Source organism: Haemaphysalis longicornis, unplaced genomic scaffold (genome assembly GCF_048455015.1).
Source record: "Haemaphysalis longicornis isolate Haplotype H1 unplaced genomic scaffold, Haemaphysalis longicornis Haplotype H1 scaffold_12, whole genome shotgun sequence".
Lineage (NCBI taxonomy): Eukaryota > Metazoa > Arthropoda > Arachnida > Ixodida > Ixodidae > Haemaphysalis > Haemaphysalis longicornis.
Window position 1 is genome coordinate 34936150 of NW_027526225.1, and position 14512 is coordinate 34950661.

The following is a 14512-nucleotide window of genomic DNA, read 5'->3' on the forward strand; positions in this document are numbered from 1 at the left end:
ACGCGCAGCGGAAAGCTCACACTTTTGTTGCAAAGTTTGTCGTTTTTTTCTCACCCGTCCCTTCGTGTTTTTGGACGCCGCCTTCTTCACATGTCTGCATCATCGATTCCCAGATGTTCGTCATGAGCTAGACATCCTGCTATTGGGCGGCTTTTTCACGCACTTCCGGCAAAGAGATGAGTCGTGTGCTCAGCGTCGGCTCGCCGGCTGATCTCCCAGCGGAGTGCCGGAGTGCTTGGGCATTTTACGGCAAACGAAACAAGTGTAAAACAAACGCTTAACCGTTTGTATTGAATGCAACACGGCAATAACACGACATGGATATTCTCTTACCTGAGTACGTTCCATAAAGAAAGCGTTGAAGCCCCGTGGCACTTCTTTAGTGCAATCGCAGCCCTGAGCCGAATGCCCGGGTATGACGCAAACATTATATTGAACTTCAAAACATTCCAGAGATGCGTTTCTAACGAACGCAACGTCACAACATGCGTTGAAAGTCTGAACCACGATTGACAGAGGATGGGTTGCCTCCTGCCCGTCGTAAATTCTGTACTCACCTCGCGCGCGGTTTGCGGGGATGAACAGCAAGTCACTTAACTCTGGCGCACAAGCCGATGGCTTTTAGCCACGCACACTGCACATACCCCTTGCGAGGTTGAGTCGTACGTCGCTCGAGAAAGATAATCCAGACCATGGGAAGCACTATCCACCCGCAGAAGCACAACGTCGAATTTCATCGCGAAACAAAGGCGTCCACAACACGCACACCATCGCCTCCTGTAATGCCAAACGCATCTCGCACTTCCCAATGGCAGTGAGTGTACGCTTGCAGTGCCCACATGTCGCGAGGTGAGGCCCAGAGCTGAACGGGATCACGGAACCGTAACGGACTTTTAGAGTGGTTTGTGCCTTGTTGCCAAGGCAACCGATGTTTGAGATTGTCAAAGAAATGGGGCTCGCTCCTGCGCTAGAAAGTTCAGAGCCGCGGCGGAGCATGTTTTGCCAAAGTTGCCGCTCTCCACCACGCGTCACCCCAAGCTGAACTGGTCACATGATTGAAGCGTTTTGTGCACGGGTTCTGTATCGGTTTAATATGACTTGTTCACATGCCGCCGGCAGGAATTACCACCGCCGCAAAATAAGACCCGCCACCAGCGGGGCCACATCTGATACGGCGCTTTTTGGATAACAGTGCGCGGTGCATCAAGGGAACGAGCGCAGGACCCACCCCGTGCGGCTGCGAGTTCGCCGCCGATAAAAAGTCATGTGCCGCCAGTAACGTACACCGCGAAAGGGCAAAGGCCAGGCCGCCGCATACATGCGGCCAGATTTTTCGTTTGCTTTTCCAGCCTTGAGCGGAGTGCGGGATTCATCGTGTCAACAAAGCTTACCCGTAGCAGACGATAGTCTGAGCAGCGCAATAGAGGAAGTGCGCCGCCGCTGCGGAGCGCATCATCATAGGAGGCAAGGCTCGCGCGCCGTCAACAGCGGAGAGTAAGTCGAAAGGAGGATGAAACGCAGAGCGACGATAATGCGCGGTTTTTGATTTACGATTTCCCAGCTAATACTCATCGCTTTAACAAAATTCTTGCGGGAGGAGATTCCAAATACATTGCTTTCTTTGATTACGTGTACATCCATGCATCGGCGGAAGGTATTTCAAAACCCCTTATATATATATATATATATATATATATATATATATATATATATATATATATATATATATATATATATATATATATATATATATATATATATATATATATATATATATATATATATATATATATATATATATATATATATATATATTTATTTATTTATTTATTTATTTATTTATATATATTGCAATGAAGATACTACGAGCAGCAAGGGCACTTCCTTAAATGGGTATGTGCGTAGTATCGGGATAATTCCCCCAAAGCGGGTATGTGCTCGAATATGGGACAATCCGCCACAGGCGGGTATGTGCCTGGATCTGGGACTGGCAGCCCCACCGAGAGTGCTGTGCGCAAGACTGCTTCTGAGACCCGCCGAGAGCTCGCTCTGACCCGTTTGGACTTCACGGCTGTAAGACCTCGCTACAACGTCCTGTCAATAAATCCCACTATAATATACATATACATATATATATATATCTATATATATATATATATATATATATATATATATATATATATATATATATATATATATATATATATATATATATATATATAGAAGTACATAAGTTCGTTCCAATCTGATCCGGGAGGCAGTCAGAACGGGAAACTGCCGCAGGGGGCGTCTTTTGAATCCTCGCTGGAAATATCGGCGCAGTCGACGCAGCCAGGTAGAAATTCGCAAGCAGTCTTCGATGCTTTCGTACTCAGATGTTAGTTCTTCAAATGCACATTTCGAGATCCGAAAAAAGTTTCCCTGGGACTTCTGCTTCTCTCTGGAGCTCTGTACGCTGACAATTCTGTTGCAGTTATCAGATGTTTTCTGTTTCTTTAAAACATGCTTTCCGCGAACATTGTTTCTTACTTCGGGTTGCCTGGTAGGTTCGGCAGCAGTCCTCTTGGGATATTTCTCGGAAACGGCAGCATCCCGCTCCTCAGTGTCGTGCATCACTTTTTCTTTTGGTGTCTTGTCTTGCCCTTGATGTGCTCCAGGTAATACATTCGTTGTCTTCCGCTCGATACGTTCGTCATACGTAGCCTGTGCTGGTGGTAGGCAACTTAATGAGCAAACAGTCTCGCTTGAGGTAGGGTCGACGAATTCTTGAAAAACAGACGAGAATAAGGCATCTTCAGCTTGAAATCGAGCGCAGCCAATGAGGGAGTCGCATTCTCCTGTTCTGCTTGCGGTAAGAAATCTGACCTAAGCGACATTTCGGTCAAGACGGCTTCTTCATCCGAAGTTATGAAATCACGTGGGTCGTAGCATTGCTCTGTAACCGTAAAAAACTCTCCGAAACTTCTAGATGAATTAAATTTTTCCAGGGTCTTCAATGTCCTGTGGTGTCGTAGTTTTGGGTTTTCAATCGATAGTATATGCAGGTCATAATGTGAGTAATATCGTCATCGTACTCTGCGTTGGTTGCGAATTTCGTATCCAAGTGGTCGATGTCAATAAGCGGTTCAATTTCCTCATTCAACCGTCTTAGTTCAACTTCAATTTTCCGCAGCTGGCGCAGAAAGCTCGTCAACAGCTCGCAAACATCGCTCGTTATTACAGTCAGCCCTAATGCGGCTTCTGCGTTTCTACGTAGTTCACGAGCAATTGACCGCGTCCTTTCTCTTGTCATAATCATTTCGTGCAGGCGCATCTTAGGTTGAGGAACACCCAGTTCCTGCATCGAAGGTAGTCTGTTTTTCATTGCGCGATGAGCTGCGGCACTCCCCTCACCTTTTGAAGAATCGCTTTCTAGACCCACCGAAGAAAATCCTCGGAGTGGAGGATGATTCGTCGTCTTGTCTGCCCATCGCGTCGGTCAGCCATGGGTAGCACCATCGTCGATGTGTCCATCGAACGGTCCGTCATCGGCATCGAGGGGTCCTCCTTCTCGTAGGCCAAAGTTCGGATGAATCCGAATCGCACTGGGCCTTTTTCCCGGGTTTCGGCACCAAAAATGTAAACAAAAGAGAGATCAATAGCCCCGACGTCCCGGCGATACGAAGGTGCTTTTATTTACAAGATGGCGGATGATGAAGATGAAGCAGCTCGAGCGAAAGCTGCTCACGCGACTATGGGCACCGGTGATGGTGATCACATCAGTGCAACAGTGATGACACCTATAAAGTTTCTACAACATATATATAAAGAAAGAAATAAGAGCTGGCAGTCAAGAAAACCTCAGAAACGAACGGGGAGGATGTGGTAGGTCATTGAAACAGGTAAAAAATTTGGAAAGAAAGAAAGTGCAGAAAAAATTCCCGACAGTTGGGATCCGAGCCCACGACCTCCAGTATACCGGTCTGGTACAATAACCACAACGCTACCGGCGGGGCGACTTTCCCCTCCACTTTCTGGGGTATTTATGTTAAGGTATTTTTGTTTCCTGTGCTTGGGGGTGGTAACCAGCGAAACTATCCACTCAATATTTTTTCTCCACTTTCTTTCTTTCAAAATTCTTTATCTGTTTCAGTGACCTTCCACATCCTCCCTTTTGCTTTCCGAGGTTTTCTTGACAGCCAATTCTTATTTTTGCGTTATTTTCAACGAGCCCCGCATTTCTCATATATATATATATATATATATATATATATATATATATATATATATATATATATATATGTACAGAAAGAAATGCCGGCAGTCTACAACACCAAAGAAGGCATAGGGGAATGGTTAGACTATTTTTTACCGTTAGTGACGTTACATTATTTTTTATTATTACGTGAGAAAGAAAGAAAGAAAGAAAAACACGCGCCCAGAGTGGGGACCGAACCCACGCCTTTCGATATATATATATATATATATATATATATATATATATATATCTATATAGCCGAAGTGGTAAGGCATTCGACATGTAATCGAAAGGCGTGGGTTCGGTCCCCACCCTGGGCGCGTGTTTTTTTTTCTTTCTTTATTCCGTATATTTAAAAAAAATGTTTACCTAATTAACCGTAGTGAACAAGAAAAGAGACTAACCACACCCCTATGCCTCCTATGGCGTTGTAGACTGCTGCCCTATCTTTCTGTATTTCCTCAACGAGCCCGTCATTTCCTTACTATATTATACTGCGAAAGCCTAGCGAGGGTCTCGGTTCTGGCAGCCTTGATGCCTAGGTAGCATAAGAGAGCTTCCCGCCAGTAACCCGCTCATGACAGGCTGTAGACGTTCGAGTCACGCCCCGGGGGTTGAAAAGAAGGTCCCCTTCTCCCCGTGTAGTCAGAGTGGCGCTGGCTACCACCCTCAAGCGTCAGATACACTTCTAGTAAATATAAATAGCCCAGAAAGTGAAGGAGAACACAGTCGCCGAGATAGCCGAATTGGTAATACATTCGACATGTAATCAAAAGGCGTGGGTTCGGTCCGCACTCTGGGCGCGTGTTTTTCTTTCTTTCTTTATTCTGTATATTTAAAAAAAATGTTTACCTAATTAACCGTAGTGAAAAAGAAAAGAGACTAACCACACCCCTATGCCTCCTTTGGCGTTGTAGACTGCTGCCCTATCTTTCTGTATTTCCTCAACGAGCCCCTCATTTCCTTACTATATATATATATATATATATATATGCAGAAAGATAGGTCATATATATATATATATATATATATATATATATATATATATATATATATATATATATATATGTGTGTGTGTGTGTGTGTGTGTGTGTAGGAACTTTATTCCGCGAGGAGGAAGAAGTGATCGCTGAGGGGAGACGACGGGGACGCTGAGGAACGATAGCAGCGATCGGACGTGTTGTGTGTGTATTCTAATGTAACTACAGTTCTTTTTCCCTTACCGAAGGGGTTGTCGTCGTGATAAAACGGTTGCCATGGCTCCTATCTACCGCCATTATTAAGCGTAAAGAAAACGTTAGGCATATCTGAGGCAAAACAGGCTTAAAAAATACACACCTACGTTGTTTTCGTTTAAGAGAACACGTTTGGTTCATTTTTAAGATGGCAAACGAAATCAAAATCAACGGGCTGGAAACGACTTGAAGAGAGCTGAAGAAACGGAAACAAAAAGGCAAGATAGGCCGGTTAGAGCTGCTTTTGAAGACAACAAAGCAAATAATTATGTAGATTAGACAGACTTGCCTAACAGATCACGCGCAACCTATCCAAGTACGGGACTGTTTTTCCGAATTTTGTAAACTTTGTTACATACAGAATGGTTTAGAGGCTATGTGGGGAAAGGGGGAAGTTACATAATAAGGTGGCTTCAGAAGAAATAAAAAGGAAGGCAAGGTAATGATGATCGTAAGGATAGGTCATATTCGGCCACTGAACACCCAGGCTTCGGCATTCACTACATCTTAACGAGTCCTCAGGGACTCATATATTTTTACCCTTCGTATTTATGCTGTTCCCACATAGCGAATATAACTTTCTAAAAAAATCGGGGTGCTACAAGTCTCTAAATATTCAATTTGCATCCACAACCATATTTGTGCTCTTAAATGTGTTGGAAAGCTTTCACGGTGCGAACATAAAAGGAAATAGGGGGGTAAAAACGTTATTACAACTCTCGGCGAGCATTACGTTCAATGCTAAATCCCCTGCTTTTCGATGAAACTAAAAATGATGTTACTGCCGAAAGCCGTCTTGGCCGAGCCGCATTCTATAAGTCAGTTCGTTTTGCAGCGTCCATTGTAAGTCTACGTGCTCGACGGACTCCCAAGCTCTTGTCATCGGAACAAAGCCTGGCAACATCGGAACGCCTCGTTACCGGCTGGTAAATATGCGTCTGCTTTGAATCTGTGTAGGCTTGCGAAGTGAACTGTGATATACATTCAAATGTTTTTCCTAGGAAAGCAGCAGCACTCCAGTGGGAGTAAATACAGCCAGGAGTGAAGCTATGTGCTCGGCGGTATTGTCAGTTGTGTTAACTTCCTTCCAGCGTATACATGTGCGGGAATATTTAGATCGTAAATTACCGGCAGCACATGTGCATTACTTTTCCCGTGGCCGTAAAGCAGAAACATTGCCCAAACTGGCCACAGAAGCGGCGCGTAATTGCATTCAAGTTAAGGTGCGCATAACGAAATGCTCTGTGTATTTTGGGTAAGAACGGCACTGTAGTAGGGGCTGCCCAGTATCCCGTTCAGCGCAGGAGAAGTGGAACTCAATCTCTCCATAGTTCCGCTGACTGACATGGTTAAAACAATTGCTTACGGTGTAACTTTGTCTTCTAAAGTTAAAGAAAGCCTTACATGTGTCAGATGAAAGGGGCCTTGAATGACTTTGGCATAGACTCTAACGGCACAAAATAGTGTCCAACATTATCAGGTGACCCAACGAAGGCCACAAGTGAATCGAAGCATGACAGCCTTGTATAAGAGATGAATGCGATTACGAAAGTTAATACGCAGTGTCTAGAGTTCCCAGCTAAGCGCCCGGGCAACAGTGCAGTCCGACGACCATAGAATCTTCAAGAGTAGTTTAGCACTGGGGGCAGCATCTGCCATTGCGATGTAGCCCAATAAAGAAAGCAAAAACTTCGACGCATGACCGGATCCTTTGCATTGTCGACAGATTGCCACCTCTGCTCACGACCAGAGATAAATGATTACTGTTTTGTAGACTGCAGGGATGCCGCCTTTGTGTGCCCATTTTCAGCGAAAACTGAGAACACATTGACACCACGCCTTTCTCAAACCCATTTTTACCATTCGGCATTCCTGATGGTTGACTCTATGGCTTGTATGTTTGAACTGGCCTGTACAGTCTCTGGCAGGGTCGATTTTATGATAGGCATGCCGAGTCACCCAGATCAGCATACGCATATTTCTGAGACACTGTGGCTTCTGTACGTAGTGCGCATAATTCTTTCGACTTATCACCTGACTAGTTCCCTCTTCTGAACAGTTCCGGGTGTTTGCCTGAATTTTGGTGTAGTTATGCTTGTCACAATTTTCTCTCTTGTCCAGAAATTATGTTGTGTCCTCGTGCCGTCGTTAAGTTTGAGCGCATCCTCTCATGCCATTAACAAAAAAACATCCGTTCTGGTGTACATGTTCCGTTTTGGCTTCCTAAAGTAATGACGGTGATTCGAGTGCAGCTCTTGCCACCCTTATTTTTTCAGTTCTACAGTTTCAATTAAAATATTTACGACTTGGTTAGTTTTCGGTGTTTAGGATAATTCCTTTCTCTTCGTGAAGTTGCTAGGTTTGGTCACTTTATTGGGGAGAAATAATGACAGACAGGACATTTTTGTTACGAAATGCCGATGAACATACCTTTAGTCGAGTGGTTATAGTGCCATCAGGCAGCATTTTATACACAGCCTAAATAAAAAATCATTGGTACTTGATTGTAATTACTGTTATGGGATATTAACATAAACTAGGGTGGGTTTAGATACATTAAGGTGGACTATGAAGGATTAAGGCATAGTTTGGGTTAAATTCGATTTATATGGGTTAGGTAGCATTAGGGTGTAAATAAGGTGCTTAGGAACGGCCCTCGATATAAAACTGTCAGTAAAATATAATACTGTAAAACGGCGAGGCAGACACGTAGACGGGTGGACGTGCATATAAAAGCTGCCCGTCAAAAGAGTTAACCCGTCAAAAGAGTTAAAAGAGTTAACAGCCCGTCGGTGTCGAAGGTAAGTGTCACCAATCAGGCAAGATTTTTTCTTCAAAGCAGGAATCAGACTTCAGCACCCTGAAATTTTTTTTCTCGATTGACGTCCAACAGTGGCATATTTGTTGAGCCAGAGGGAAACTATTTTTTTCATATGTTTGTTTTTTGTCAGGAATCATCTATCTGCAAAAGCGCCTTTGATGATTTCCGAATATCCTCGTGGACCTCAGCGAAGTGGAATGTTTCTTTTAGGATTTACAGACACGATCCAGATTTTTCTGGTTCTAAGCGGTAAGCATGACTTCCGAAATGTAAGTGAAATTTCTCACCATACCAATGAAAGTCCGCGTTTTTCAATATTAGCAACACACCTGAAAAACAATTTTGTTTTTTTCTCCGTGGTAAGGCATCCGCGACACTCTGCTAATCCGGCCCCCTTACATGTAATGGCGTATTGATCATGCCCATACGAATGGCACTCCAGCAAGCAACACAAAATCGTTTTATTATTCAGTGAACCTCGCATACCTAAGAGCTAGAAACACCCTCTTTATAATATTCTTTGTATTACAATCACAGTTGTGTATGAGCACACTAGAAATCTACTCTGCAGCTATATCCTTGACGTGGTTGTGCGCGTTTAGGCCAAGTTGGTCGGACGAACGCGCGGTCTTCGGGCTAAAGGGCGTAGTGAACGCGGACACAATTGCACGGACGGCCAAACACCTACGCTGCTCGGCGGAGTGCCTCTTTAAGGGGCGAACGCGCCGCGAACTAGGATGCAGTCGTCGTCTCGTACCATTTTCCGGCCTCACCCGCCGTTATTCTTTTCCCCTACCTGTCTTCGCACCTCTCTTTTTGGAACCGACTAACAATCAGGCGCTTTCACTTCAAAAGCGTACGAAGCGCAGGACTAACCGTGTGTGAGATCGCGCTTAGTCTTACCCCATCCACCAACCGTCTCCCCTGGAATGAGCGAATACACGATTCAACTGCGAAAGCGATCGGTGCCCCGAGTGGGTACTGTCGATCGCCGATGCTTGGTCAGTGGCTCTCGCTTCGGCGCGCGAAAATGCATGTGGTACTTGCTTGCATTTGAGTGCACTAGGCGCATCCTTGAAGGTCAGAGGGACGTCGCCAAGCCTTTCCTGGATTTGTACCGGCAGTAATAGGTTTCACGATTCGAATATAGATGATCCGTACAAATGTTTTAGCATTTAAAGAGAGAGAAAGCAACAAGATGCGACAGAATAGGTCTTATGTGCTGAGAAAGTTCAGGAAAATATGCATTAGAATTCTGTGAAAGGTGGCATTCACTATGCAGCGCGACCTGAGTATTCTCCTTATCATCGGCAAATACCAATAACATCCTGGTTCACCAGATTATATCAGTGAATTTAAAAAGTAAAAATACAGCAGCCTGATTTGTGATCTATACAAGTTGTATGGCAGGTTCAGGACAACCTGAATTCCACAATGGTTACTCGACAATGATCCCCAAACATGGAATTAAATATACTTATAATATCGAGATCACTTGTATATGACTTTAGTAAATAGTCAAAGTGGTTCATATAGGGTAATCAAGGTGCGCCGTAATAAAGGCATGGTGTGATAACACAGTTAAATAAAATGTACGCCTGATAGTTCGCACAAGGAGAGAGCGCGTAGATGGCAAAGTAAATGTCATTTCTAAGGGGTGTATTTCTTGATTAGAAAGTGAGTAGAACAATAAGAAAAGTTTACGACAAATTGACGAGCCGTTTGATGTGTGCAAGTATAAAATTGAGTGCAAACGAATGCTTTGAAATGACGCTGCATGATATGCCACTGCTACAGGTTTAAGGAAAAGGTATTCTGCTGCACTTGAAATCAGTAGGCTAATGCTGGTGTTGATGACAATTATGATTATCATGATGATCATGAACATGACTAACTCTGGCTTTACTGTCGCATTTCCCTTTTCTCAGCTCCTCCGACCAAGCCGGATATTTTGAATTCCTGTCACCACGCATCGAAGGTATTCCAAGCTCCACCGAGTTTCTTTAGGTTTCTGCGTGGCTCTACTTGACAGATAATTATATTTTTGTGTCGATATCGTATTTTTCTGCTCTAAAAGAAGCCTCTTATATAAAACAGGGTTACAGTCATCTTTGCTGGTGGGCTAGTTCGAGTGTCGATGCATGGGAAAGTTGGTTAATGGTACGAAAAAGGCTAACAGTGCAAAAAACGGACAAGAGCCGAAGACGACAGACACAGCGCTGATTTACAACTGGTCCATTTTTCGACGTAAGGGCAGTTTATGTATCTCCACAGCAAAAAAAAATAAAACCAAGAATAACATAATTTTGCCTCTGACACAAACTGCCGTCACATATAACCATCGCTTTGGGTTATAAACACGAGCTCCATTAACAGAGGGTCTAAAAAAGTTTCCCTTCCTAGAAGAGGGTCATAAGGTCAGAGAGGGCATGCTCACCCAGCTTTCCTTTGAGGGCGAAATTTCAGCTGCGGCAGTTATTTTTTTTTTATATTCTCTTTTGTTTTTTTGCTACAGCAAAACTTTCTTGAAAAATGTTTTCTGATAGAGGAGGAAGAACCAGACTTATAATTGAAGCAGCAGAAATTTGAAGCTGTGTAAGTATGCCCTTTCTGTGTGCGCATGCCCTTCTGACCCTACTCCAGAAAGAGATAAATTTTAAGACCGTCTGATAATGCAGCTCGTGTTTATAACGCGAAGAGATTGATCTCTGTGCCGAGGGTTTCTAAAAAACCGCTTCACGTAGTGTGGCGGATTATCAGCGAAACCAGGTATTTTGCTATGTCGGAGGCAAATTTTTGTGAGTCAGCTTCATTTCACATATTACTGTGAAATTCGGATTCAACAAAGATTGAGCGCGAAAGAACAAGCCTTGACGCTTCCTGTGCTGCGCCCAGCTAGGGCGGGTGAACCGCGGAAGCGCGGATCGTGCACGCCCAACGGGTGGCTTTCCTGCACAAATATGGGGTAAAAATGACGGGTTGGCGCACAACTCTTTGCTGCCTGCGGATGAACCCAACGGAAAGCTTTTCCTACCCCTGCGTGACGCACGAGCTACAGCAGACGGACGAAAAAGCTCGACCTACAACAACTTTGCGCTTAAAATAAAGTTGTACGTCAAAGCTGTGTTTGTCGTTTTCGTCTTTCGTCGTGTTCCTTTTTGCGCTCTTCTACCGCTATCTTTCGAAAGAAGGCAGCCTCTTTCATAACCAGATTTCCGGTGCCTACTATGCGGCATTTCGTACCATACTCCAGGTTTTATGCAAAGGTTCGCTCTGGTGCATGGAAAAGGAAATATATCCAGACTCTACGCTCCTCCAATATAATTGTTGGAAGATTAAGAGTGATAATAAATAAATTCTACTTACTATAGCACTAATTTCTATTCCGTGGCCTCAGGTGTCCTCTCGCCTGGTAACAAGGGATATACAGCGCGACGCTAAATAAGTTAACAAACCATGACACAGTTCGCCCGGCATGGCGAATTAACGCAAGTTTTTAACTTTTTCTCGTTTAAAAATGAGTTTTTCTGGAATTGATTGACCGCCATACTCTTACAACGCCACCCCACGCTGTCATGCCTTCCAGCCTTGGCTGGCGTGGGAGGAATGAGAAGCTGGGGCATAAACAAAACAGCGAAAATTGTGGGTCATTCCTGGTTTACATATATCATCAAATGTCCAAAATGTTCAGTTCAAACGTTGATTGATTGATTGATTGATTGATTGATTGATTGATTGATTGATTGATTGATTGATTGATTGATTGATTGATTGATTGATTGATTGATTGATTGATTGATTGATTGATTGATTGTAGGGTTTAACGCGCCGACGCAACGCAGGCGATGAGGCGCGCCGTAGTGGAGGGCTCCGTATTAATTTTGACCACCTGGGGATCGTTAACGTGCGCCGAAATCTCGTACACACGGGCGTTTTTGCTTTTCGCCTCCATCAGAAAAGCGGCCGCCGCGGCCGGGAATCTAACCCGCAACCTTGTGCTCAGCAGCGCAACGCCTTAGCCACAGAGCCACCGCGGCGGGTCTCAGTTCAAACGTGGGGCCGCGGATAAGCACATGGTGGTGGAGCATGCACACATAGTTCGTCTTCCTTTATTTCCATGCTGCTTGAACCTGATAATATCGTCAGCTGCCCTACTCAGCGTAAAGCATCTTCACTCGTCTTGTTCTGCCACTGATGAATCGCTACGTCACCAAAATCTTCCATTGTCCAAAATGTATGAAGTATACTGAACGCAATCATCACAACACAAAAATATTTTTTTTTCAGTATATACGCCTTGGTGTTATGAATGGGTCTCTAAAATAGCCATATTCGTTCCCGAGTGTTGCGAAACGCCAACAAAATTTTAACTTACCTAGGAAAACGTAATCTTAAGCTTGAAACCCACGACAGGGCCGTACAGAACTTTGAACGTGTACTGTGTGTTTCTTTTCAGAGGTGCTGGACATCACGGCATTACACCGGAATTTCACCTACCCGAGCATAAATGTCTCGTCGAGACTGGAATGTCATGGCCCAAAGGACCGCACGATTGCTTTCGATTACTCCATTAAGCAAGTCGAATTCGACATTGACCTGCACCCAGCGCCCTCGAACGGTAACCACATAAAAATTATGGAGGGCGGAGGGGAGAATCCCGGATGGGAAATTCAAGCATTTCATGTCCCTATTTGTATGGGCGCTATGTGCTCTTTAAATTATGTCTACACACTCTAAAGTGCGTCTGCTGAAGTTCGCGGGCTGATTACAATAAGACACGCAACGTAGTAAAGGTGAAGACACCTGGACATTGAAGTCTCCCGTTAGGATCATTGGCATGTACCTTTTCACGGGCGCAATCGTAGTAACATGCAGCGCAACCACTAAGTGGTTCCCGTTCTAGAATCACCGGCATAAATTCTACAGCCTCAGTTCGTGGAGCCAGGTATAACATATTGATACCAGAACTGCGCCGATGCCTCTGGACTTTGCTTTGGCAATACGCCCGTCATCCAGACACCATCGCGTTTGTAAATGGTCTCTTAATTAGCGGGTGCCATTATTAAAGCAGTGAAATTTGCTATGTTGGTACTGCATACCGCGATGCCCTTTTTGTTCATAAAAATGTATTGATGTCCATTCATGTCAACCGGCTCGTATGCCTATGTTTCGGAATGGGCCAGGGCGTTGTTGGTCAAAGCACGGAGTCATTTTGTATTTGTCTAGCACCACAGCTCACGCGCTTCTATTCCACAGACAACGCAGCCGAGTCATGCTATAAGAAATTAGTAGTGTGAGAAATGCATAAAACTCCCTCTCGTAATCTTAATTTGGCAGTTCTCGAAACGCCATCCCTAGCTTTGAAGATATGTGGTCTTAGGAGATGGTATTTGAATTTCACGAGATAAAGATAAAAAGATTCTACATGGTTTAATGTGTCGGACACTCGGTTTTTCAGCGCAGGGTGCGTGCTTCGACACCCTCTATCTCTGAGTAAATTTTTCAAACGCAATGCATTTATTCACAGACACCTATTTGTGTTGTCGTTGTACTTGATTGCTAGAAGGATCGCTTTGTGGTCCGTGAAATGGACCGTCAAAGGGTCTTGGAGGACGGTGCGGACTTGGCAGTTTCTCGCAAAGGCCAGGTCGATGAAACCGCCGTTGATGGTGGTGGGCGAGTCGAGGGGTACGCACGACATGGAGTGCGTGGCGTGCATCAACCACTCTCCGTCCTTGCGGACGTCGACGCGTTTTACATAGTTATCTCAGCTTTGAAATTTTGTGTCAGTACTCCTTTAAGCGGGTGCATTAGCCCTTCTCACGCCCGATTCGTGGTCAATCCCTCACGTGGGTATGTGCCATGAGGAGGCGCCCAACACCCGCAGTCACTGAGCGGAGAGAGAAGGAGGAGAGTAGCGCGCGCCCATCTCCCCCCGTTGCTAGGGAAGACGAGGAGCAAGACGAGGAGCGCGCGCACCCGCAGCTGTTGCTATGCGGACTACGGCGGCGGACGATTCAGGCTCGCTTAAGAAGTGCATTCGCTCTTAAAAAATACTACGATAAAAAGTTCGGTTATATTTTTAATCCCAAAATAGCGTGACGTAGCGTAGTATATACAGAAAACAGGCACCACTAGCGCTAAACCAAAAGTTGCGTTGCAGGGACCCTTTTCAGGCTGTCTAAACTGCATTATACATTACTGCCAAAGATCTCGCCT

The 14512-nt window shown here is 44.6% G+C and overlaps 1 long non-coding RNA gene across 1 annotated transcript; it reads left to right on the forward strand.

The window, feature by feature from the left end:
- Nucleotides 1-6301: 6301 nt before the first annotated feature.
- On the forward strand, nt 6302-12902 carry LOC144162562 (uncharacterized). The gene is made up of 4 exons (XR_013320712.1): nt 6302-6398; nt 8424-8542; nt 10222-10271; nt 12750-12902. It is a non-coding gene; the product is annotated as an uncharacterized LOC144162562 (long non-coding RNA).
- The last annotated feature ends 1610 nt before the right edge of the window (nt 12903-14512 follow it).